Genomic DNA, 24,177 nt, shown 5'->3' on the forward strand with positions numbered 1-24,177 from the left:
AGAAATTGCAGTCTCATAGTACATGGGGGACATAAATGTCATCTGCTCCTGCTCCGGATCTCTGGGAATCTGTGACCTTTTTGCACTCCCTTAGATAAGTGCTCCTCAGGCCACCAATTTTGGTTTTTAAATAGGGGATGGTTGCTGTGGGGACCACCGGCTTCACCAACTCCAGCAGTTTCTCCAGCGCTGCCTGCCTCTTTTGTTTATTGTTATAATGGGGGGTGTCTCACCTGCCACAGACAGGGCAGCTCCCTGTATTTGTCTATGAACAGGGGGAGGAAATTGTGGTCATTGAAGCCATCCATTTTCTCTGCAAGACACAACACAAGACAAACCCTAAGGTCAGGTAAACTCTCCTAATCTTGTTACAATATAGGCTTCAATTTCGAAGCAGTATAGGCCCAAGTTTAGATCTTACCTTCGTTATCACGATCGGCGCTCCTTCCTCCGCTCACAGATCGTACGTAATACGCACGCGTGTTACGCTTTATACACCCTGCGCATGCGTGTAACTCCGCCAGCCCCTGACGTTCTTTCTAGTGTATTCCCTGCCCCTTTTCGCTCGGCGCAGTGGGGGAAGAGCACATGGCGGATACACAGCAGGTGCGTGCTAATTATAGCAACGAGGAGGAAGGGGGAGGAAAGCCCGGAGCCTGAAACGTCACGATCCAGAAGGAGATTTAAGGCCTCAAATATGTCCTTTGGGGAGATGTTGGAGATGGTGGACATCATGAAGCGGGCCGACTATGAGGGGAAGTATGGACCTTACCCCAACCCCAATGTCAGAAAGGCCAAGATCATGGCGAAAGTGGTCAAGAGTCTGTACCGGCATTTCGGGGTACGACGATCGAAAGATCAGCTCAGGAAGCGGTGGTCGGACCTGAAATTAAGAGAACATGAAAAGTACAGAAAGATCCGGAGAGTGCTGCAAAAAAGTAAGTAGTTGTGCTGTGTTCCTATTCTTTATGTTTATTACGTTCGTGCTGCTCCATGTGCTTTTCTTACAAGTCTACATTTTTACATGGCAAATTTCATGTTCATGGGTACATTATTTGTTCGTATCAAACATTTTTCTTTCGGTCTATAAAACACCATTGTTTAGGCCATATGCATTTGGCCACAATTTTTACACCCTACTTGTCATAAACTATTTTGGTTGTGTAGATGGCTTTGTTAATAGAATGAATTGCAAAATAGATTCTGTGTAAGGAGAGGACACTCAGCAGCTGTTTTCACATCTGGACACTGGAGCACTAGTGTGGGACACAAGAACACCATTTTTATTAGGGGGCCACACAGGTGCTCCAGTGTATACTATAGGGGGGGGGCTTCATCTGTGAAGCTTGTACCAAACATGTAAAGTATTGCAGCTTGACAAAGGACACTAAAAATGCCACATTTTTTAACTCTGGCAAAATAGACAATTGTACCCCACTTCCAGACAATGTTTTCTAATTATAGTTCTGCCATCAAATCACTGTGTGCTAAGTATAGCAGTTTTTCTTGACATAGGGGAGAAAAGACTCGGAGGACACCCCTCATCCGAGGAGAACACATTTCCCCCACCTCTGGAAGAAGGGGAAATCCCCCCAACTCAAGAAGAGCAGGAGGAAGAAGACGTGGTGGAACTAGTCACCACAACAGGTGAGTGTCTGCGACCACAGGCTCAGGTAAGAGATGGATGCCGGCATATTTTTGATACCTGTTTTTGTTTGGTTTCTCTCTTTTTAGGTGATCATGATGTTGTGGATCCAGATCCTTTCACATAGGAAAGTGCCCAGATCCTGATCGGGGAGATCATGGGGTGTAATTTACAATTGGAAAACCTCAAGAAAAACATCAATGATGTTATTCAAAAAAATAAAAACATCATTGATGTTTTGGGGCGAGTTTAAAACCCCTCCTAATCCCTTTGTTTTTTTGTGTGCTCCAATGTTCAAAATGTTTGAAAGATTTGTCGAAAAGCAAAATTTGGAGGATGCACACAGTGTGCCAACGTGCTATCTGCCATCACGGGAGATCAATGGACGCGTTTTGGGGGTGCAACCCCTTCCTCAATAATAAAGTAGCGGGGAGGAAGGGGTTGCTCCCCCAAAACACGTCTCTTGATCCCCCGTGATGGCAGCTAGCACATGTTGACATTGGGAGATTTGTGTGCATCTTCCAAATTTGGCTTTTCCTGGGGTGACTTCACCCCATCTGAACGCAATATCAAACACAGTTCCTAAATACTCATGTCTGATATTGCCTTCAAGTTCTACCAAATGTGAACTTTGTAAGTTCAAGATTTGTGGCTTTCTTGTTGGTTTTACACATGCCTGTTTTATCTTAAATGGACATTTATCTGTTTTATAATGCCACCCCAAACATTGTTATACCACAAACATGTTGTTTTGTTAGAAAAAACATTTCTAAATGCACATGTGATTGTGCAGGTATTAAAGAGATTGTTAAGCAAGAATGTGTGGATTATTGTCTCAACGCTACAACACTTTGTTGGTGGTGTCATTGCTGTTTTCTGTGAAAATGGGGGTTATTTCCTAAGGGCAAATCCTCTTTGCACTACAAGTGCAGTTTCAGTGCAGTTTCAGTGCACTTGTAGTGCAAAGTGTCTTTGCCTTTAGTAAATAACACCCAACAGTGCTTTGTATAAGATTACACAATCACGCCATTTTCTGGACTCAACACATTTCTGTCACGGTCAGCAAAAACAAACACAAGCAGTAAAAGGCCACAAAGATTTTTTTTTTTTTTGCTTTTTTATTTGATAAAGGCTTCACAAATTTGCTGGCATATTGATAGCCCCCCTACCCGCAAAGAACTCCAGGTATCGTAACCGGACATCACGGCACTCAGGGAGGGCAAGCCAGGACGGCCACTTTCAAGCGCCGTCAGTGTTGTTTTATGGATCATTCCGGCCTCAGGCCCAACTGAGCCATCATAGTTGGCAGAATGTTTGCGTAAAAAGTTATGGAGAATACAGCACGCCAGGATTATATGATTAAGTTTATACTCCGCCATATGGATGGGTGTTAGAAATAGGCGGAACCGGCTGGCCAGGATTCCAAATGTGTTCTCCACCACTCTTCTGGCTCTGGCCAGCCGGTAATTAAAAACCCTCTGTTCCGGGTGAGGGTCCTCATCGGGAATGGCCGCATAAGATGGTCCCCCAGCGCAAACGCTTCATCAGCAACGAAGATGAATGGGAGTCCTTCCACATTGTCCTCTGGAGGTGGCAAGTCCAAGCTGCCATTCTGGAGATGCCTGTAGAACTCCATCTGGGCGATGACTCCACCATCAGACATCCGGCCATTCTTCCCCACGTCCACATACAAGAACTCGTAAGTAGCCGACACCACCGCCAACATCACAATACTATTGAACCCCTTATAGTTGAAATAGTACGACCCCGAGTTGGGTGGTGGGACGATGTGGACGTGTTTCCCATCAATTGACCCTCCGCAGTTAGGAAAGTCCCACCGCTCGGCAAAGTGGGAGGCCACAGTCTGCCATTCCTGTGGCGTGGAAGGAAACTGTTGAGGAAAACAAAAATAAATTAATATTTTTGCACATAAACATGGCAAGCAGATTAGACACAAACATTCTTGGCCAACCTCCAGATAGCATTTATTAAGGGGAATTTAACAACACCAAAGTATAAGGTACACCTATCATATTCCCCCTCCCCCCCTCTCATGGGCCATTTCTAACATTATAGGGGGGGGACTCTTGGACAGGTAACCCTCTTCACTTCATTGAGAGATGAATGCCTAAATAATGGGTATTACTTGGAACAGCCCCTCCTTAGTTACACTATTGGCAGCCCACTGGACAGGTAAGAAGTGTCATAATACAAAGATATAAATACACAATGTACACATTTGAGCACATTTGGACATTCTGCTATTACCTATCAAGATAATAATAGGATATAAAAAGTTTAAACAGTACCATTTGAAAGTATACCGGCAGGCCCTTACACTACATGCTTTGGGGAATTCATCCATAAATCTGACCAGTAAAGAGGTGGGTATAGTGTGTATGGGTTTGGCAAAGTCAGCAGATAGATGATTGAGGATAGATAGAGAATTGGGATCAGCTGACTTAGCAGTTGGGGGGAGGGAGGGTTAATAAAAATGATTTGGGGACACCGCAAAAAAAAGCCTCTGGCACTCTGCCTGAATTTAAAGCACAAATCACATTTCTAAACATTTTAGGGGGTGTTTGGGGTAAAGCACTACTATGGAGCTGATAAAATACATTGTTAAGTGACTACATGAGGTGAATATAGGGCAGGAGACCATGCTGGGGAGGTTATTGAAGGCCAATCTGTATGAAGGACTAAAAAAATAATTACATAAAAATCCAGCATGCATGAGGACAAAGGGGACATTCACAGCATATTACAATCATGATAATTAGGGAATGAGGAAAGAAATACAATATATTATCAATCATTCAATACAATAAAATGTGATATTATAGGATAAAAATCTTACCTTCATATACTCCTTCTGCAGGACCTGGATGATGGCAGAACAGGTCTCTGGGATAATGATCCCCAGAGCCTGGGGGGAGATGCCTGTCGAGAACTTCAAGTCCTGCAGACTTCTCCCTGTCGCCAAATACCGCAGGGTAGCGACAAGCCTCTGCTCCGGAGTGATGGCTTGCCTCATGCAGGTATCCTGCCTGCTGATATAGGGGGTCAGTGAAGCCAACAGACGGTGAAATACGGGGTCCGTCATCCTGAGAAAGTTCCTGAAATCGTCAGGATTATTCTCACGGATCTCACGGAGCAAAGGCATATGAGAGAACTGGTCACGCTGGAGTAACCAATTCTTGGTCCATGAACTCCTCCCCACCCTGTTCATGGACTGGACTTGTGTCAAGGTCAGGACCCCTAAACCAAGCCTCCGCACAGCACGAACTCTACGAGGAGTACGTATACGAAACATGGCTAGAAAACGGTCGGCTGCTCAGAACGAAGTAACAGAACGCACTGAAGAACAGCAAGGCCTGTGAAGAGCGACCTGAAAAACAGCAACGAGCGGGCAAGATCACACAGAAAACTCCAATACAAACTTACTGCACGCACTGAAGAGCAGATACAAACCCACAAGCACAAACTGAACCGCAGAAAACGATCTGAAAGCCACGAGTCTGAAAAAGCACGAATCGTCTCTCACCAAACTTTTATTAACACGAGATTAGCAAAAGGAGCCCAAAGGGTGCCGCCCTTGGTTCTGAACTGGCCTTTTCTAGTCTCGTCGTACATGGTGTACGCGACCGTGTGGTTGGCGATCGGAAATTCCGACAACTTTGTGCGACCGTGTGTACGCAAATCAAGTTTGAGCCAACATCCGTCGGAAAAAATCCTAGGATTTTGTTGTCGGAATGTCCAAACAAAGTCCGACCGTGTGTACGGGGCATTAGTGTTTTCAATATGGCAGTCTCTCTCAGATATCATGGAAATGTCTCTGATAGCATAAAGGTTTCTCTAGTAACATAGCAGTCCCTTTAACCCCTTTATGCCTAAGGTTGATGTTTTTTTAAATTTGCGGATTAAAATTCATATGTTACCTAGAGCAGTAGGATATAAATAACTCCCACATCACTACTGTTCCAATATTGGAACAAGAGGCATTAAAGGGTTAAAAACATTAAGCTTTCTCTAGTAACATGGTAGTTTCTCACATAACACATTCTCTCTGGATAGACTGCAGTACTCTAGTTACATGCAACACTTTCTAGTAACATGCATAACTATATGTCCTTGATCAGTTGCAGATTCAATGATTTTCACTGGGGTTTCTTGTTTTTTGCCACAAAGTGTATGATCCATACACTTTAGTGACGAGCCATACCTCTTCATGCGTTAAACATAACCTACTCTTTCGTACTATGACAAGCTGAAAACAATGATTTCAAGGTAAACCATAGCAAGGCTGGATAACATAAACAGGTGGCATAATGTAAATACGGTATATAAGTCAAGGTTTTCTTCAGTGCAAACTGCAGGTCAAAATAGGCCTAAAGATATACAGTAGGCTTGCTAAGGGTATAGCCAAGCAGTCTGTATTCACATTCAAATGTATACAGTTCATGAGGCTCCTACTGATATTAATACAGACGGTATCAGTTTGTGTGCAGCCACTATAAGGTGAACACACAATAAACATACAGCAGAGTAAATGTATATGGTCACTTTGGGGTTAATTATTAAAAGAAAACATTACAATAACGTGTGTTCACTGAAAATATTAAATCAGTTGCAGTGAAATTTAAAAAAACTTAAATGAATGGCCCTTTTGGAACCATGTCCTTTCTACTAGACATTTTTCCCTCCTATATCCAATATATTGACCAGAATCATTTAACAAAATTAATAATCAATAAATGTTCTTCTTCCATACCGATGTCTTAGGCACTAGCCACATTTGTTTTCTCTCCTGAATACTATGTAACCTTGCATTGATTCCCTTATTTCAACTTCTAGAGTCCTTCGCCACTTTTTAAGATATCCATAGGAATCAAATTATTAATGATAAAAGCCTTTGCAGATGTTTAAGCTTCCATATATCTGGACTACCTGGTACATTCCCTTCTCTATATGTTATCCCTGATTGACAATTTTGGAAACATTTTTGGTTAATCCATTAACCTTGAAAGACCTAAGGTGTGATGCAAAGAAAAGATTACTTATTTGGAAGTCTTTCATAAAAATCCTAAGAAGCCTTATCATCCTACCAACTGATGAAGCCATCAGTTACTAAGGACATGTCGGGCACCCACACAGCTTTCTGGCTTGCTGACAGGAGTACAGATAGGAACAGAGTGGATGAGGGAGCCGGGAAGAGGTGCGGGCTGTGCTAGGGCAGAACACACTGATATCAGACTATCGATTACCCACTCTCTCCCTCATTGGTAGCAAAAATCGTGGGTAATAAAACCCTGGACAGTCCTGTACTGACTGTGTTCCTGTGTCATCTCCTGTAAATAGATCGAAAGGAAGAGGTGGTGGGTGGGTGGAGAGTATAGTCCACATTTGTGCTAGGAGGTTGGATTTTGGGGGGGACTTTGAGCTAGGAGGGGAAATTGGGGGGTGTGCTAGGAGGGGTGATTTGTTAGGGGGGATTTGTGCTAGGAGGGGAGATTTTGCAGGGGGGGCATTTTTGCTAGGGTAGGGATTTGGGGGATTTGTATTAGGAGGGTGGGATTTTGGGGGGTATTTGAGCTAGGAGGGTAGGCTGGGGGGCGGGGGATTTGTGCTAGGAGGGGGCATTTTGTATTAGAGGGATTTGTGCTAGGAGGGGAGATTTTGGAGGGGGTGGGGCATTTTTGCTAGGGTAGGGATTTTGGATGGGGGGAATTTGTGTTAGGAGGGTGGTATTTTGGGGGAGATTTGAGCTAGGAGGGTAGGCTGGGGGGGGGGGGATTTGTGCTAGGAGGGGGCATTTTGTATTAGAGGGATTTGCGCTAGGAGGGGAGATTTTGGAGTGGGGGGCATTTTTGCTAGGGAGGGATTATGGATGGGGGAATTTGTGTTAGAAATGGGGATTTGGGGAGGATTTAAGCTAGGAGGGGTGATTTGGGTGAGTTGATTTGTGCTAGGAGGGGACATTTTGGATTAGAGGGATTTGTGCTAGGAGGGGAGATTTGGGAGGGGGGGTATGCTAGAGAGGGGATTTTGGAGGGGGTAGATTTATCTTAGGAGTGGGGATTTTGGAGGGTTGATTTGTGCTAGGAGGAAGGATTTTGAGGGGCATTTTTGCTAGCAGGGGGAATTTGGAGGGAGAGGATTTACAAGCTACAGACCTCTAAACTAACTGCCTCACAAACTACATTTTAGGGCTCGTTCACAGCAGGTGCAATGCAGTAAAATGTGCTGCCTTCTGCAGAAGTGCACGGGTGCCGTTAATTCTTAATGGCAGACCCACGAATATAGCAAATACATGTACGTTCACACCAATTAAAACGCATAATACTGCAACACCATGCATTTTGGTGCGGCACAATTTTAAAAACCATGCTGGCACTTTTTTGCATGTTTCACATGCATAGATCAGCCAATTAAAAAACACACCGGAATCTGCAAAAAACTTGTATGCTCAGATGCACCTCCTGATGTGAATGAGCCCCCAGACTGGTGTGCCCCAAGATTGTGCACAATTCTAAAAAGTGCCTTGGCTAATTCTAAAAGGTGCCTTGACTGAATTAAGGTTGAGACACTGCCTTAGCTACGGGATGAAACACAGGTTACTCCCTTTCAAAGGTTTTATTATATAGCCAGGTGACAGAAATTGTATGTTATTACGAACAAATATAATGCCCATTTGTATGTCATTTTACTTGTGATTGTACACCTATGTCATATCTTTTGGCCAATTGTTGAGGCCATATACAATAAATGCCATATGCATTCTCACTCATGAAATAAAGATATAAAAAAAAAAACGAAATGTTCTCCAATGAGGACTTGAAATATGTTATCAGGGTTAAAAAAAAAAAAATAATGTCCATTATGCTCGATTTTTCACAAATTCACAAAGAGATTAGGAAAACAAAATCCCCATGGTTGCCAATGTTAGCATACAGGAGCAAAAATAAACGCTTTGTAATCCTCAAAAGAAAGTAAGGTCAATTTCCTGGATAAAAATATTGCTTTATTAGCAATTATTGATAAGTTTAAATATTATTATTTAAACTTTTTTTTTATAAAAATTATTCCATTGTTTTGTTTAAATCTATTTTTTTTTTTTGCCATTTTGCCAATTTGCCAATTTGTTTTTGCCATTACTGTAAAGAACCCCTTCCTAAACTGTTGTTAATTTTTTTTTTTTCTGTATGGAATGGATGCCTCCTTTTACTTTGTCTTGTCTTACAAATTAGCCCCCAATTTTTTTTCGATAAGTGTCAGAAGCTTTAGCAGCAAAGAAGATTAACAACCCCTATCCAACACCGCAAAGGCACTTTGTTCCCAGACCATGATTGGTCACAACCTAGCCAGTCTACAACAGAAGAAGCAGGCCCAGGCTTACTGCTCAATCAGAGGTTTATTTTAAAAAATGCACTTGAGAGTGCAGTATTGACAATAATAAGCCTTGATGCATTTCACACTAAACGTACTTACTCCTAAGGAGTCAAGAATTTTTGCGGCTGATGTCAAGTGCCTTTTTTTTTAAATAAACCTGAGAAGTGAGCACCTTTGACGGCTTCTTTTGTTGTTAACTTAGTAAATTCTTTACATTAATTTAGGGAGGGGTCAGGAAAGGGCTTTCTGTCTGCACATGGTTTGATGGTGAGTTCCCATCACTGTATACATGTTACAATTTCCCAATTAAGGGTGCAAGGATGGATCAAATCTGGGTTTATAAAAAACGTAAAAAGCTGAAAAAAGGAAAAAAAAACCCTCAAATGATCTTTCTACTTAAAAAAAAAGTTTAAATATAAAACAATTTTATCTGCCTTTTATCACGATAAATGCTGAGCCATCAAAAGGCAGATGCTATTTAAAATTCTGAATACCTAATCACAAATTGGATTATTTTCATATGTAAACTGTTTCTTTTGCTTTCTTCTTCTTCTCCTTTATTCAAAGACCCTGCAGCTTTACAGAGTCGATGAATCTAGCGTCGGTTATGCAACTAAGGCTACTTTCAGACTGGGACGTTGTGGGCGTCAGCGGTAAATCGGTGCTATATTTAAGGCCGCTTTACCATGGTTTTAACGGTGCTATTCGGCCACTAGCGGGACGTTTTAACCCCTGCTAGCGGGCGAAAAAGGGTTAAAATAAAACTGCCCGCAAAGCGCTGCTGCAGCGGCGATTTGCCGGCGGGTTTGCGGCGCTGCCCCATTGTTTTCAAGGGGAAGGGGCGCTTTAGGAGCGGTGAATATACCGCTCCTATAGCGCTGCAAAGATGTGGCTTGCAGGACTTGCAGGACTTTTCTGACCTGCAAGCGCACAGCTCCAGTGTGAAAGCCCTCGGGCTTTCACACTGGAGACACAGGGGAGGCGCTTTACAGGCACTATGCAGGTGCTATTTTTAGAGCTGTATTGCCTGTAAAGTGCCTCAGTGTGAAAGTAGCCTATGGCAAGTAACAGTAAAAATTATTATGAAGCTTTCTTGATGTTAACACCAAAAATGGCTACAAAATTTCAAAGCATTGGTTCTATTACTTGCAGAAGCATGTAGAACATGAATATACAGTAGGAGAAAAGTGATCAAAATGTCAATTTACTATGAAGTGCCTACATGTCAATGCCTGTAGAATATGTATAGGATATCTGAGGATATTAGAAGTCATTGAGAAGTTCCATGACCATATAAAAGCACCAGGCTGCTCGAGGAGCACTGCAGAGTGGGGTAGACGCCATACAGAGGAACCTTTTTCAGCATAGAAGAGCTATTGCCAAGTGATTCAGAGTGTGCTATATATGGACAAGAAGCCATACTGAGGCTTCGGGTAGCTTCACTCCTCAGTCTACAGATATTGACCACAACTTTTTTGTTACATACGATACCCTGTGATCACCCGACAAACAAAAATAAAGAGCTTTCCTTATTTGAAAACACCTTACGATATTGGATGTTCTTGGTGGGCATCTGTCGACACCACAGTTGGTAGTGCTTAATTTTTTCAAGTTGTATAGTAGAACATTTTGCATGGAAGACAAATTTATGACTGCACATACTCCTGACGAAGGTGCTTGAACCAGAAAAGCGTTGGGTACCGGAGATATTACTTTTATACCGGAGAGTATTTTTATAATACGTCATGCTAACTATGTAATCTGTCATGTTCTTTGTCTTTTCCTTTTTTTCTTTTTTGATACATGTGTTTTTTGATATATCCTTTTAATGATCATTTCATGCTTGAATGATTGAACGATTTTATGTATCAATAATAAATATATTTGCTAATCTATTCATGTGTGGTTGTTGCCTACAAAGTCCCAACGAAGGGGGGTCCTCTTTTTTCCTATACAATAGGGATGTGGCGACAACACACTGTTCTGACATGGTGAAATCCCCTTTTTTGCTATAGCAAAATGACGGCGACAAAGTGGTTGTGATATCCTGACCGGACGTCATATGACGTGATCAGGATAACACAGCCGCGGAGGTGTTGTGTGTCAGTCTGATACACTGCAACTCCGATCGTGGTATGAAGCCTCTGGCAGAGGCTTCTTACCACATGATCAGCTGTGACCAATCATAGTTGATCATCGCGTGAACCCAGAAGTGCCGGTAAATGGCTTTCCTTGTTTCACGCTGACAGGGAGAGCCGATCAGCAGCTCTCCCTGTCAGAGGGGGGTCTGTGCTGATAATCAGCACATTGATTATCAGCACAGCCCCCATCAAAAGGTGCCCATCAGCTGCCAATCAGTGCCCAACACCTGCCAGCCTGTCCCCATAATAAACGCCTGTCAGTGCCCACAACAGTGCCAATCAGTGCCCAAAAAAGTGCCAATCAGTGCCCCATCAGTAATGCCTGTCAGTGCCCCATCAAAGTACCAATCAGTGCCACTCAGTAATGGCTGTCAGTAGCTCCTCATCAGTACTGCCTACCCAGTGTCGCCTATAAGTGCCCGTCAGTGCCGCCTATCAGTGCCATCAGTGCTGCCTATCAGTGCCGCCTATCAGTGACCATCAGTTTTTTTTTAATTGTCTGTCTTTTTTCGTTTAAAGCGCAAAAATTAAAAACCGCAGAGGTGATCAAATACCACCAAAAGAAAGCTCTATTTGTGGGAAGAAAATTATAAAAAATTAGTTTGGGTACAGTGTTGCATGACGGCACAATTGTCATTCAAAATGCGACAGCACTGAAAGCTAAAAATTGACCTGGGCAGGAAGGGGGGAAAGTGCCTGGTATGGAAGTGGTTAACCACTTTGAAAGATATGTTCCCATGGTTTAGATGTCTCCTATATTTGTTTTCTGGTGACATCTTAAAAATGGAGAGAGTAAATCTTAGCCAGAACAATTATAGCAATAACAACTTGAGAAAGGTTCTAATCCTTCCCTGTTTTATGCAAAATAAAAAAGAGGGGCTTTGTATACATTTTAATATAAATTGTGTCTACATTCAGAAAAGAAAAAAAAACAGTCACTATTACTAGACAACAAGCAATAAAGTGGTCAGTGTTTTCTGGGAAAAAGAGACATCTTATCTAAGAATTCATCTACATATCTTTGTCCATGAAAGAAGCTAATGGCTCTCTGTGTCCATCCATGTATGATAATTTATTCCTGGGAATGCCTATCTATAACTGTACTAATAACTAATACTCTGTGAACTGTCGCTATACAGTTGCATTAACTTCAAGCTGTGAATTTTTATTTGATATTTTTGTAAGTATGTTATAAGGAATGACATATTGCCTGCAATGAACAGCTAAAGATACTAGGATTTACTTTGGCTTCTTGCATTTACAATACATGGTCACTGGACTCCAAACAGAATCCTGATATCTGTGAAGATTGACTACTGACAGACTTTTATTACTTCACTAGTACACCGCCTGTACTGGTCTTTTCTGATTATGTGTCTTTACATTGTTCTGGCTTAGATGTTTGGCCTTGGTTAAACCATGGCAACAACTTTTGGCAACACTTTCCTGCTATGCTTCTCATCCTTTGACACTTTCTCCACCTAGTTGGATAAAAGTCCATTGATTGGCCTCTTACCTCACCTGATCTGCACAATCCAAACTCCAAATTGGAGCATAATCTTATAGTTGCAAGCAGAAAATGAGATGCTTGAAAGATGATTGCCATAGGTGAAGTGTGCCACAGCAGTGGTCATCTGGTCTTAATAGAAACATAACCCTCATTTCGTGATTTGTGGAAGTGACCTCATCTCCTGCTCAGTATTTTCATGTAGTCTTTAAATGCTCCCAAATGTGTCAGCCGTCATGCCCTGGCCCCCGAAGGCGTTCTTTAGTGATGAAATATGTTGGACAGAGTCTTAGTGGCTGACACTTTCACACCTGCTGGTGGACATCTTTTGTCTGATACATGCTGTAGTTTGTTTTTTTTTGTGTGCGTACCAAATGGTGCCTTTTATAATTAAACTGTGTGGCAGTACTGCACTATGAGTCTGTCCTTTTCTTCTCTCCGTGGCCCATTTATGATATTTTGAGGAGTTATGATGCCTGCCTGAGGGAGTTCATCTGACAGTTACGCTGGATTGTCCTCATGCGTTTATGACCTTCATGTTAGAGGTCTGATATCTCTGATAAGAAGCTGTGTTTGAGCACAACACTTCTTCACCTGTTGGTAGACTTTGTTTCTATTGTGGATTTTTTTTAATTTATATTAATACATTTGCTTGCTATTGTGGGACATTATTTTATATCAATGCATTTTTATTTAAATGATTTGTTCCCAAGTTTATATTTATTGAGACATTATATATTAAGTTATAGTATATATATTGGTTATTTATTGCACTTTTGTTGGTTCTTAGATATGTAAAGGGAAAGCGTAACAGGTTTTTTTGTAAATAAAGAAAGGTAGAATTTTTCTACCTCAAGCAAAGTAGAATTTTTACACTTGGCTTTTGATACCTGTGATCTGAGGTAGCTTGGGAATGACAGACAGATGGTTTGGTAAAAGCAACAAGTTTGTATATTTGAAAACTGGATAAACAAAAATAGCTTTCTTTAGCAACAAGTTAACAGTCCCAAAGTCCTGGTACAACATAACTCAAGATTGGCTCACTGCCAATCTTTTCGTCCCACACTGGGATTGGGGCCCCTCCATGGTAAGGGTGCCAGTCAGGCCACAAGGGGGTCAGCAACCAGCATCTCAGTTTGTCCAAAAGGTCACCCTTTACTCACAGCTTGTGAGTCACTCCTCGCACTGCTTCACTGACAAAGGTGCTGATTTCCCTCTGCTGCCTTTCAAGCATGCCATGCCTGGGACCACAACTCAAATGTACCTGCCATCCAGGACATGTTTCCGGAGTCCTCTACATACCCCTACACTTTGGTTTAGATAGACTTTGATTGGTTGCTGCATGTGAATGAATAATTTAACTGGTGTTCATATAAAAAAGTAATATAATGCTGATAACCTGCCAATAGTCAGCTTCAAGCAACAACAGGAAATGATGAGCCACATTTGTGCAACGATTAGTCACATTAGTCATCAAAATATACTTTCAGTTCACACCTATATTATTTTGCATTTTACACTTATCAGTTTCAATAAAGTGAATAAAATGTTATGAAATAAATAACATGGGACTCTCTAATCGCAGTATCTGTGATGTTCCAACAAGCAATACATCTGCATAGCCATACTTAAGCTGTAAAGGAAAGTAAATGTGTTATTCAAATTAGGCAGATGTGAAAAAGTATTGCTATTTTTATTTGAAGTCAGCTTGTGCTTTGTGCAGCACAAATGCACCGACAAGCTCTATGCATCCTCTCTGTTCTGGTGAAATTGAATACCACCCAACCACTATCGTTGTTTCAATAGATTCTCAATAAAGCAACCCTTTAATGATTGCAGAAACCACCGCCATATATGAACTGCTTAAAAAAAAAACAACCTATTGGTGTCAATGAACATAAACTCTGCTTCAGACTGTCCCTCAGGATTCAGGTTCTTGTCCATAACTACCGCCATCTTTCCTCTCGCACACCGTAAGGGCTTGTGTCTACAGGCTTTGGTAGTGTGTTTGAAAGCATCAGTTTCATACTAGTTTGAGATGCTTTTAAAAACATCCAGAATTTAACGGCAAGTGCATTTGATCTGCAGTTTACCACCTTCAATAGACTTGTATGGGAGTGCAAAACTCATCTGATGCAAACAAAAGCCCATGAAACACAGGCCCTAAGAAACTAAAGTCAGGCTTGCAATCACGATCAACATTAATGAGGCCTCTATCCTTCCTGTCACAGTCTTGTGTAACTACTCTCTGCATAAGTCAACAGCCCAGTGGTTAGTGATAAAAATGAGGACTTTTGATTTTTTAAATAAAAGTCAATATTGTATTTCAGTAACAGTACAAGGAAAGGCAGGAGGTAGGGAACGGCCGCAGTTCGCTGCTTCTGTCGGCTTCTTTCTGCGGCGGACACATGCTCGCCCTGGCAGCCTTTGGGCTGCTTGTGTCTCCTTGTCTGGGAACTCGAATCCCTTTGACAGGAGCGCGCGCTTGCGCAGTAGCACTTAACTGTGCACCTGCGCAGTGCGGGCGAACAGACCCGGTGACGTCAGGGACCGCCCTCCACGCCGTCCCTGACTTCCGGGTTGGGGTGCTCTTATAGCGGCCGGTCATAGCCGCTATACGAGCCTACAGCCTCCTGACGCTGAGCCAGCTGAGGACCATCTTTGCGGGTAAGCTCTGCCGCCCCCCCCCTCTCCCTCCCCATTCTCCCTACTTGCAGATAGACCCCCTTTCTTGTTTGGCACCTCTGCTTAACATTAAGTCCCGGTATACGGCCTCTTCATACAACGCCACCTGTATTTTTGTTTATTACCATATCAGAGTGCCTCCCTGATACCTTCCAACCCGCTTCCATCGCCATTCCACATGATCTCTAATTAGCAAACTTTAACCCCAGTTTGTCATTTTCATTGCTCTCTACCGGTGGGTAAATCCCCCTATACATTGTTTGTGGATGGTAACCCTATTATAAATTTTAATCTGCAGTTGTTGCTGTGACCTCTTTCTGCACACACCAATTTTTCCAGTCCTCTTGGGGGGTCCCTATTGCCAACCGAACAGTGGCTGTTGACTTCTTCTTACCTACCATATGTCCTCATCCATTCCAGCTTATGCGTCTGTAACAGATTAATACTTTAGGGGTGAGTGCCAGCTCTCTACATCTGTGTGCAATTTTTTTTCCCTTCTGATTTTCTCTCTTAATTGTTGCAAGGAGTGGGTTTTTCCTCTTACTGACCTTACTGCCTCCCCCCCTTTCCCTTGTCCTCCCCCTTTCCCCATTTCCCCCCCCCCTTTTCCGTTTCCCCCCCTTCCTCCCACCCTCCTCTCCCCCCCCCCTCCTCTTCCCCCCCCTTTCTCCCCCTCCCCCCCCATACTGCTCCCCTCCCTCATTTCTTCCTTTTTCTTTCCTTCCCCCCTCCCCCCCCTTATACTGCTCCCCCCCCTCATTTCCTCCTTTTTCCCCCTCCCCCCTCCCCTCTTTCCCCCCCCCCTTTTTTTTCCTTCCCTTTCCTCCCCCTCCCCCTTCTGTTTCTCCCTCCCTTTACTCTCTATCCTTACCCGTTCCTTGTTTCTTCTCCTTGCACACCGGTTTCAATCTTAGAGGTACACTATTGGCACCCCCTTATTCTAATTTTCCTTTTTACGGATCTCCTAGTCCATTGACCTATATAACTCTATTACCCAAATTTATTCATCCAGAGGCTGTTTACTATCCCCTGTGTCCGCCGCAGGGGGAATTACTTGGGGCTTTACACACCCACAGAGAACTACTGAACGGGTGAGCTCATCCTTTTTGTACTCATATTGTATATTTTTTTGTTCAATGTACTTTCTAGTGATTTTGCTGCAACAATAATGTTTTCATGTATCCCTTGAATTGTGTATTCATTACAATTATTATATGTTGTACCACAGATATTGCTCTCCTGAGGAAGCGGTGAAAACCGCGAAACCGGTCGAGAATCCAAGCTTTATTTGTGCCCACCACCATTATGGGGTTTAATCCTCTTGGTTGTATTTACTGCTTTTGCTTTTAACTACAACTGTATGTGACACTGTTATAACTTTTTAACCATGTTTTCAATTAAAATGGAATTTTATCATATTATTACCTTCCTCTTTACTTTCTCTTACTAAATATTTGGCTACACCTAGTACCGCAATAGTCCCCCCCCCCCTTTGGGTTTCCTTCCCTGCATGGGGTATCGAGATACTGGCCGACAGAAGCAGCGAACTGCGGCCGTTCCCTACCTCCTGCCTTTCCTTGTACTAGACATTTGGGATGATGGTACTCCTATTTGGTAATTCAACTTTTCTGATCTAGGCGCTTTTCATTATAGTATACATAGGGTGGATAACACACCCATAATTCCCTCTGTGCCTCTGGGTGAACAGCAACACCCATCGACACATTTCTCTAGCAGCGTCCTTATATATTTGTTTTGATTTTGTATGAATTATCATTATTTGTGCTGTCTAGCTTCAGTATCCTGTCACTTCAACATACGCTAGGGGTCACTGGTGGCAGTCAGGTACAACATGGATGTTTTAGGCACTGATTGGATGGGCTTTATGTCCAACCTTAAAACCGCTTGTTTGAATGAACATAAAACTGATGATGACATTTCAACGTTCTTTACGCGAATGTCTAAACTCCTTAAACGTAAGTCACACTTACATTGGCACATTGAATACTTCAAATTGTAAGTTAGTGAAAAAGTCTGCCCTTTGGGTTTAAGGGGTCAAGTCTTTCCCACTCTCAAAGATCCCTCAGCGGACTTTAAGAAAACTTGGGAAGATATTCTAACTAAAAATAGTCTTGAACTAATTGGACTACTCATTACCCAATATACCCTAGATATGACCCTTCTTGACAACGACATCGAACGTCTCAATACCGAATACTCCCATTTGACTGACAATACGGCCTTCAAAACCAAGTGGAAAGAACTCAGAGAACGCTTGGAAATTATGAATAAGGACATTATCCTTAAAAAACAGATCAAATTTGGGAAGGATAAGGCTGCCTTTACTGAGGGCCTGGCCTACCACTGGCCGGGGAGAGGCCGAGGTAGACGAGGCCCCCCTCGTAATAACAATAGAAACTTCACTACTGATATTGAATCAGATTCATCTCTATCCTCCACTGTATCCTCCTTAAGTACCACTCAACTCAACACTTCATCTGCACTTAACTCCTCACGCAAGAGACTTCGTTTTGGGGGCAACACCCCACCAACGAACCCCAAAAAAGATAAAAAAGGCCCAAAGGGCCTGAGATCCACTCAGGCACCCTCTACACAAACCCCACATGATACCAACACCCCCGTAGAAGGGGCCACTGGTCACTCCACACTGCACGGCACAATTCCCAAAATCCTAAATTCTGCTTTAATGACAAACAAATACACGAAAATTAATGAGGACGCCATTTTTTTAGATCTGAAAAAACAACAGAGCAACCTAGATGCTTACGTCCTGAAACCCTCACTGTCCCAACAAAACCCTCTCCCTCAGACCACACCGACCGTAATGTCATAAATCTTACCCCCTATACTTTGAACAGCGAAGAAATCTCGTTGTTACAGTTAGGTCTGGGTTTTTGTCCTCTTGATGCACTTAAGGTCACTGAAACAATTAAGGACTTGTACCTTTTTGCACGTAATTTAACTTTCAGGTTTATCTACGACAAGGATCGTGTTAACCTAGGACTTGAGTGTGAGCTTGCCGGGCGCACCAAAGGCTTCTCTATGGAGGAGTTCAGGGCGCTCCGCGACCTGATGCTCCTGTTCGATGAGGGTGACACCGGAGACCCCGCGTCCTCACAAGATCGCGGGGCCCCTGATGTTGTCCCTTCAAGCGAACTCGTAGCAGGGATAACCCTCCCTGCCCCCCCTGTATCCAATAGATCTGGCCCTCCGGTTACCTCTAAACCAACCTCTTTACCCAAGTCCTTTCGCTTACGATCTCGAAGGTTCCCCGATCTCAATACCTGCCCTGAGATATGGGCTTTTCTTCGAGCGACTATTAGTGACCTCAAGAAACAAAAATGGCCCGACTTCTCCTCAAACCTTGACCCTAGTCAAATCCGAGCTCTTCGGTCCCTGCAGCAACGTTCTGATGTCGTGATCAAACAATCGGACAAGGGCGGTAATATTGTCCTGATGACCAATCACCAATACCAATCTATGTGCCTTACTATCCTCAATAACAAACATTGGTATAGACCCATTTCTGCTACCCATATATCTTCCTTTGCACAGGAACTCCGGGCTCTTTGCACTGAGGCCTATATCATAGGCCTCATTGACAAAGACACCTTGGAGTTCCTGGTCCCTAAATTTCCCCGCACCCCCACCTTCTATTCCTTACCCAAGACCCACAAAGCCATGCATATCCCCCCGGGAAGACCCATAGTGTCTGGGATAGGCTCTCTAACAGACAACGCGAGTAAATTCGTTGACGCTTTCTTAATGCCCCACGTCCGTAGTCTCCCGTCCTACATTAGGGACACCACCGACCTTTTGCAACACCTTGAGGGAATCCAGATCCCTCCGGACGCCCTGCTCGTGGCTGTTGATATTGAGGCTCTTTACTCTAGTATCCCCCACGAGCAGGGCGTACGGACGGCTGGTTCCTTCTTAGCCGAACAAGACACAACGACCTGGCCCTTTAACCAGTTTATATTGACATTATTGCACTTTATATTGACTAAAAACTACTTCACGTTTAATGATCAATTATTTTTACAAATACAAGGTGTTGCAATGGGGACGTCATGTGCCCCAGCATATGCAAACTTATATTTAGGCGGCTGGGAGCGACATATCCATGCTCATGACCAATATACAGAATTTTTAAACGATATCCTTTTATGGTATCGTTTTATTGATGATCTTTTCATGGTATGGACGGGTCCTAGGGACAAACTCTTACAATTCTTACGTCAACTGGATAATAACGACTTAAATCTCAAATTTACTTTCAAAATTGAGACTGAGCAAATCCCCTTTCTAGATTTACTGATCATCAAACAACCGGACGGAACGTTGGGCACCGACCTCTACAGAAAACCCACGGCCGGTAACACCTTGTTGTTTGCCACCAGTGCTCATCCGAATTCCCTGGTACGGAGCATTCCCTATGCCCAATATCTACGTTTACGTAGGAACTGCACACATCACAGTGACTTCTTACGTCAGGCCAAAGCACTACGCGAACGCCTCCTACGACGAGGCTATTCCTCCACCAATTTGCGTAAAGCATTCAATAAGTCCTTATCACGCCCACGGACTGCCTTACTGTTTAAAGGCAAGAAACCCTCCCCCCCACAGAAACCGTAAGACTTATCACGACCTACTCTGTACACCATAACATACTCCATAATATTCTAACCAAACACTGGCACCTTTTGGCTGATCATCACGTACTGACCAAATATATCAGACATACACCGGAAGTCGTCTTCCGTAGAGCGCGGTCACTGCGTGATCAACTTACTGCCAGTCACTACAACCCCACTAAATCTGTGAGGAGTGGCCCCAACGGCACCTTCCAATGTGGGGAATGTCCCCGGTGCCCTTGGGTCCACGAAAGCAGAACTGTGACTTTACCCAACGGCGAGACCTTGGTCCCACGGACCTTCGCCAACTGCGGTACAAAAGGGGTGGTCTATCTCATGAACTGCGTATGCAAAGCCTTCTACGTGGGCAAAACAATTAGGGAATTCAGGCAGAGAATCGGTGACCACCTGTATGACTCAGAAAATGGCAAATTGACTACTATCGGCCGACATATCGGCCTACACCATAGATTCAATAACTCCGTGGCCAAATTTCTGGTACTAGAGGTGGTCGAACCCAATCCCAGGGGTGGCGATTGGGATCGCTCGATACTCCAGAGGGAATCCCTCTGGATCGAGCGACTCAATGCCACCATCCCTCCTGGCCTAAATGAATCAGTGTCCTACAAGGCCTTCTTATGAGGTCTTTCATCAGGTCTTGTTTGCCTTACCTCCCTTGTTTCCCCCATTCTCCTTTTTTCCCCCTCCCTCCCTTCCCTTTCCTTTTCCTCCCTTCCCTTCTTTCCCCCCCCCCCCTTATCTCCCCTTGTTTCCCCCCCCCCCTTTTTTCCCCCCCATGGTCCTTCCCTTTTCTTTCCCCCCCCTCCCCGTCCCCCCCCCCCCCTCCCTTTCCAACTTTTCACCTGGCCCTGCTTACCTTCCCCTTTCCCCCCTCTCTCATCACTGGGTCCCAATACTATCTATGATGCCTCCTGCTTTAAGTGAAACTCTCAATGCTGTTGTTGTTTGACCTCCTGTTGCTTAGATACAGAATTATGTACTGTTTTTTGTTCCTTTTAATGTTACTACTTTGCTGTATTAGTATTTTTCATTTGTTTTGCTGTGCAAGGATGACCTCTTTCCCATTATCAGTCTCTGATGGCTCTGTTCCGCCTCGAGTCCTCTTTCTGCGGCGGACACATGCTCGCCCTGGCAGCCTTTGGGCTGCTTGTGTCTCCTTGTCTGGGAACTCGAATCCCTTTGACAGGAGCGCGCGCTTGCGCAGTAGCACTTAACTATGCACCTGCGCAGTGCGGGCGAACAGACCCGGTGACGTCAGGGACCGCCCTCCACGCCGTCCCTGACTTCCGGGTTGGGGTGCTCTTATAGCGGCCGGTCATAGCCGCTATACGAGCCTACAGCCTCCTGACGCTGAGCCAGCTGAGGACCATCTTTGCGGGTAAGCTCTGCCGCCCCCCCCCTCTCCCTCCCCATTCTCCCTACTTGCAGATAGACCCCCTTTCTTGTTTGGCACCTCTGCTTAACATTAAGTCCCGGTATACGGCCTCTTCATACAACGCCACCTGTATTTTTGTTTATTACCATATCAGAGTGCCTCCCTGATACCTTCCAACCCACTTCCATCGCCATTCCACATGATCTCTAATTAGCAAACTTTAACCCCAGTTTGTCATTTTCATTGCTCTCTACCGGTGGGTAAATCCCCCTATACATTGTTTGTGGATGGTAACCCTATTATAAATTTTAATCTGCAGTTGTTGCTGTGACCTCTTTCTGCACACACCAATTTTTCCAGTCCTCTTGGGGGGTCCCTATTGCCAACCGAACAGTGGCTGTTGACTTCTTCTTACCTACCATATGTCCTCATCCATTCCAGCTTATGCGTCTGTAACAGATTAATACTTTAGGGGTGAGTGCCAGCTCTCTACATCTGTGTGCAATTTTTTTTCCCTTCTGATTTTCTCTCTTAATTGTTGCAAGGAGTGGGTTTTTCCTCTTACTGACCTTACTGCCTCCCCCCCTTTCCCTTGTCCTCCCCCTTTCCCCATTCCCCCCCCCCCCTTTTCCGTTTCCCCCCCTTCCTCCCACCCTCCTCTCCCCCCCCCCTCCTCTTCCCCCCCCCTTTCTCCCCCTCCCCCCCCATACTGCTCCCCTCCCTCATTTCTTCCTTTTTCTTTCCTTCCCCCTCCCCCCCCTTATACTGCTCCCCCCCCTCATTTCCTCCTTTTTCCCCCTCCCCCCTCCCCTCTTCCCCCCCCCCTTTTTTTTCCTTCCCTTTCCTCCCCCTCCCCCTTCTGTTTCTCCCTCCCTTTACTCTCTATCCTTACCCGTTCCTTGTTTCTTCTCCTTGCACACCGGTTTCAATCTTAGAGGTACACTATTGGCACCCCCTTATTCTAATTTTCCTTTTTACGGATCTCCTAGTCCATTGACCTATATAACTCTATTACCCAAATTTATTCATCCAGAGGCTGTTTACTATCCCCTGTGTCCGCCGCAGGGGGAATTACTTGGGGCTTTACACACCCACAGAGAACTACTGAACGGGTGAGCTCATCCTTTTTGTACTCATATTGTATATTTTTTTGTTCAATGTACTTTCTAGTGATTTTGCTGCAACAATAATGTTTTCATGTATCCCTTGAATTGTGTATTCATTACAATTATTATATGTTGTACCACAGATATTGCTCTCCTGAGGAAGCGGTGAAAACCGCGAAACCGGTCGAGAATCCAAGCTTTATTTGTGCCCACCACCATTATGGGGTGTAATCCTCTTGGTTGTATTTACTGCTTTTGCTTTTAACTACAACTGTATGTGACACTGTTATAACTTTTTAACCATGTTTTCAATTAAAATGGAATGTTATCATATTATTACCTTCCTCTTTACTTTCTCTTACTAAATATTTGGCTACACCTAGTACCGCAATAGTCCCCCCCCCCCCTTTGGGTTTCCTTCCCTGCATGGGGTATCGAGATACTGGCCGACAGAAGCAGCGAACTGCGGCCGTTCCCAACCTCCTGCCTTTCCTTGTACTAGACATTTGGGATGATGGTACTCCTATTTGGTAATTCAACTTTTCTGATCTAGGCGCTTTTCATTATAGTATTTCAGTAACAGGTTTAATTTGCTTAGACCACACATTTTTGGGGAAAGGAGTGCATTTGGTACAGGTAATAAAAGCAGGTGGCCTCGACTGACACTTTCCCTAGAAACACATATTCATCTTTCTTTTAATCACTAAACCAAAGTGTTCTGACCCTAGGTGTAAAGAGAAATACCAGTTACTTCTGCATATGGCAGAGTATGTGACTGTCTCGCCATCCTTTTATGTAAAAGTGTTGATACTTGGTGGCTGGCTAACCATAAGGGCAGGGAGTAGGTCTTTAGCCCTGTGTAAGCTCCAAATCTTGACTTGCATCTTACACAGGGCTATCTCTCTTCACTCCTAGTGACCGAAAAGAGCCTAGGGGTGGACTGCTGAATATGTAAAGCTGGAGTGGGCAGCAGTTCACTGAACCTGTTCCCTGCCCTGGATGGTCAAATCACAGGTTTATTTTAAGCTGGGTAATACATTGTAGAAAATGGTGGATACTGGGGTCTTACTACCCAGTTTTGCAACTGCATTGGACTAAGGAATAGACAAATGAAGAGATACCACATAGCCAATAATTTAAAAGTAGAACTATGAGCAAAAGCCAAAATATGATTCAGTAGGTCGAGTATTAACACATCATTTTTTATATAAAAAGTTCTAAACCATTTGAAAAGCAAGCTTTTCCATTGGTATATTATTTTTTTCCCCTGTAACTGTAATTTTTGCTGGACAGCTTGGCCTGGAAGCACATGTGGACAAAAACTATAAATAACGATATGTGAAATAAAAAAGGAGTCAAGGGAAATTCACATACATTTTTTCCACATGTGGAAGGTATTTGGGCATCTTTGGTGAATGTGTTCAGAGGGGAAGGTCTAAAAATCATCATATGCCTCTTTTAATACACTGCTTGGTATTTAACCAAGACTCTAAAGGGCAAATTGGGACTATTGGCTTTAACAGGCCACAATGATCACTACAAAAAAGGGATACTCAGGATCATAGGGAACAAGGTAAATATCTTTGTTTTACCTGACATTAAACTCCAACTACAAACATGGAAAAAAGTTTATATAAACTATCTAAAAAAAAT

At 43.6% G+C, this 24,177-nt stretch overlaps 1 protein-coding gene across 1 annotated transcript in view; it reads right to left on the reverse strand.

Annotated features, from left to right (window-relative positions):
* The window catches only part of F13A1 (coagulation factor XIII A chain), a 269,662-nt gene that overhangs the window by 10,903 nt on the left and 234,582 nt on the right, over window positions 1–24,177 (reverse strand). The window lies entirely within an intron of this gene.

Source organism: Aquarana catesbeiana, linkage group LG05 (assembly GCF_042186555.1).
Source record: "Aquarana catesbeiana isolate 2022-GZ linkage group LG05, ASM4218655v1, whole genome shotgun sequence".
Lineage (NCBI taxonomy): Eukaryota > Metazoa > Chordata > Amphibia > Anura > Ranidae > Aquarana > Aquarana catesbeiana.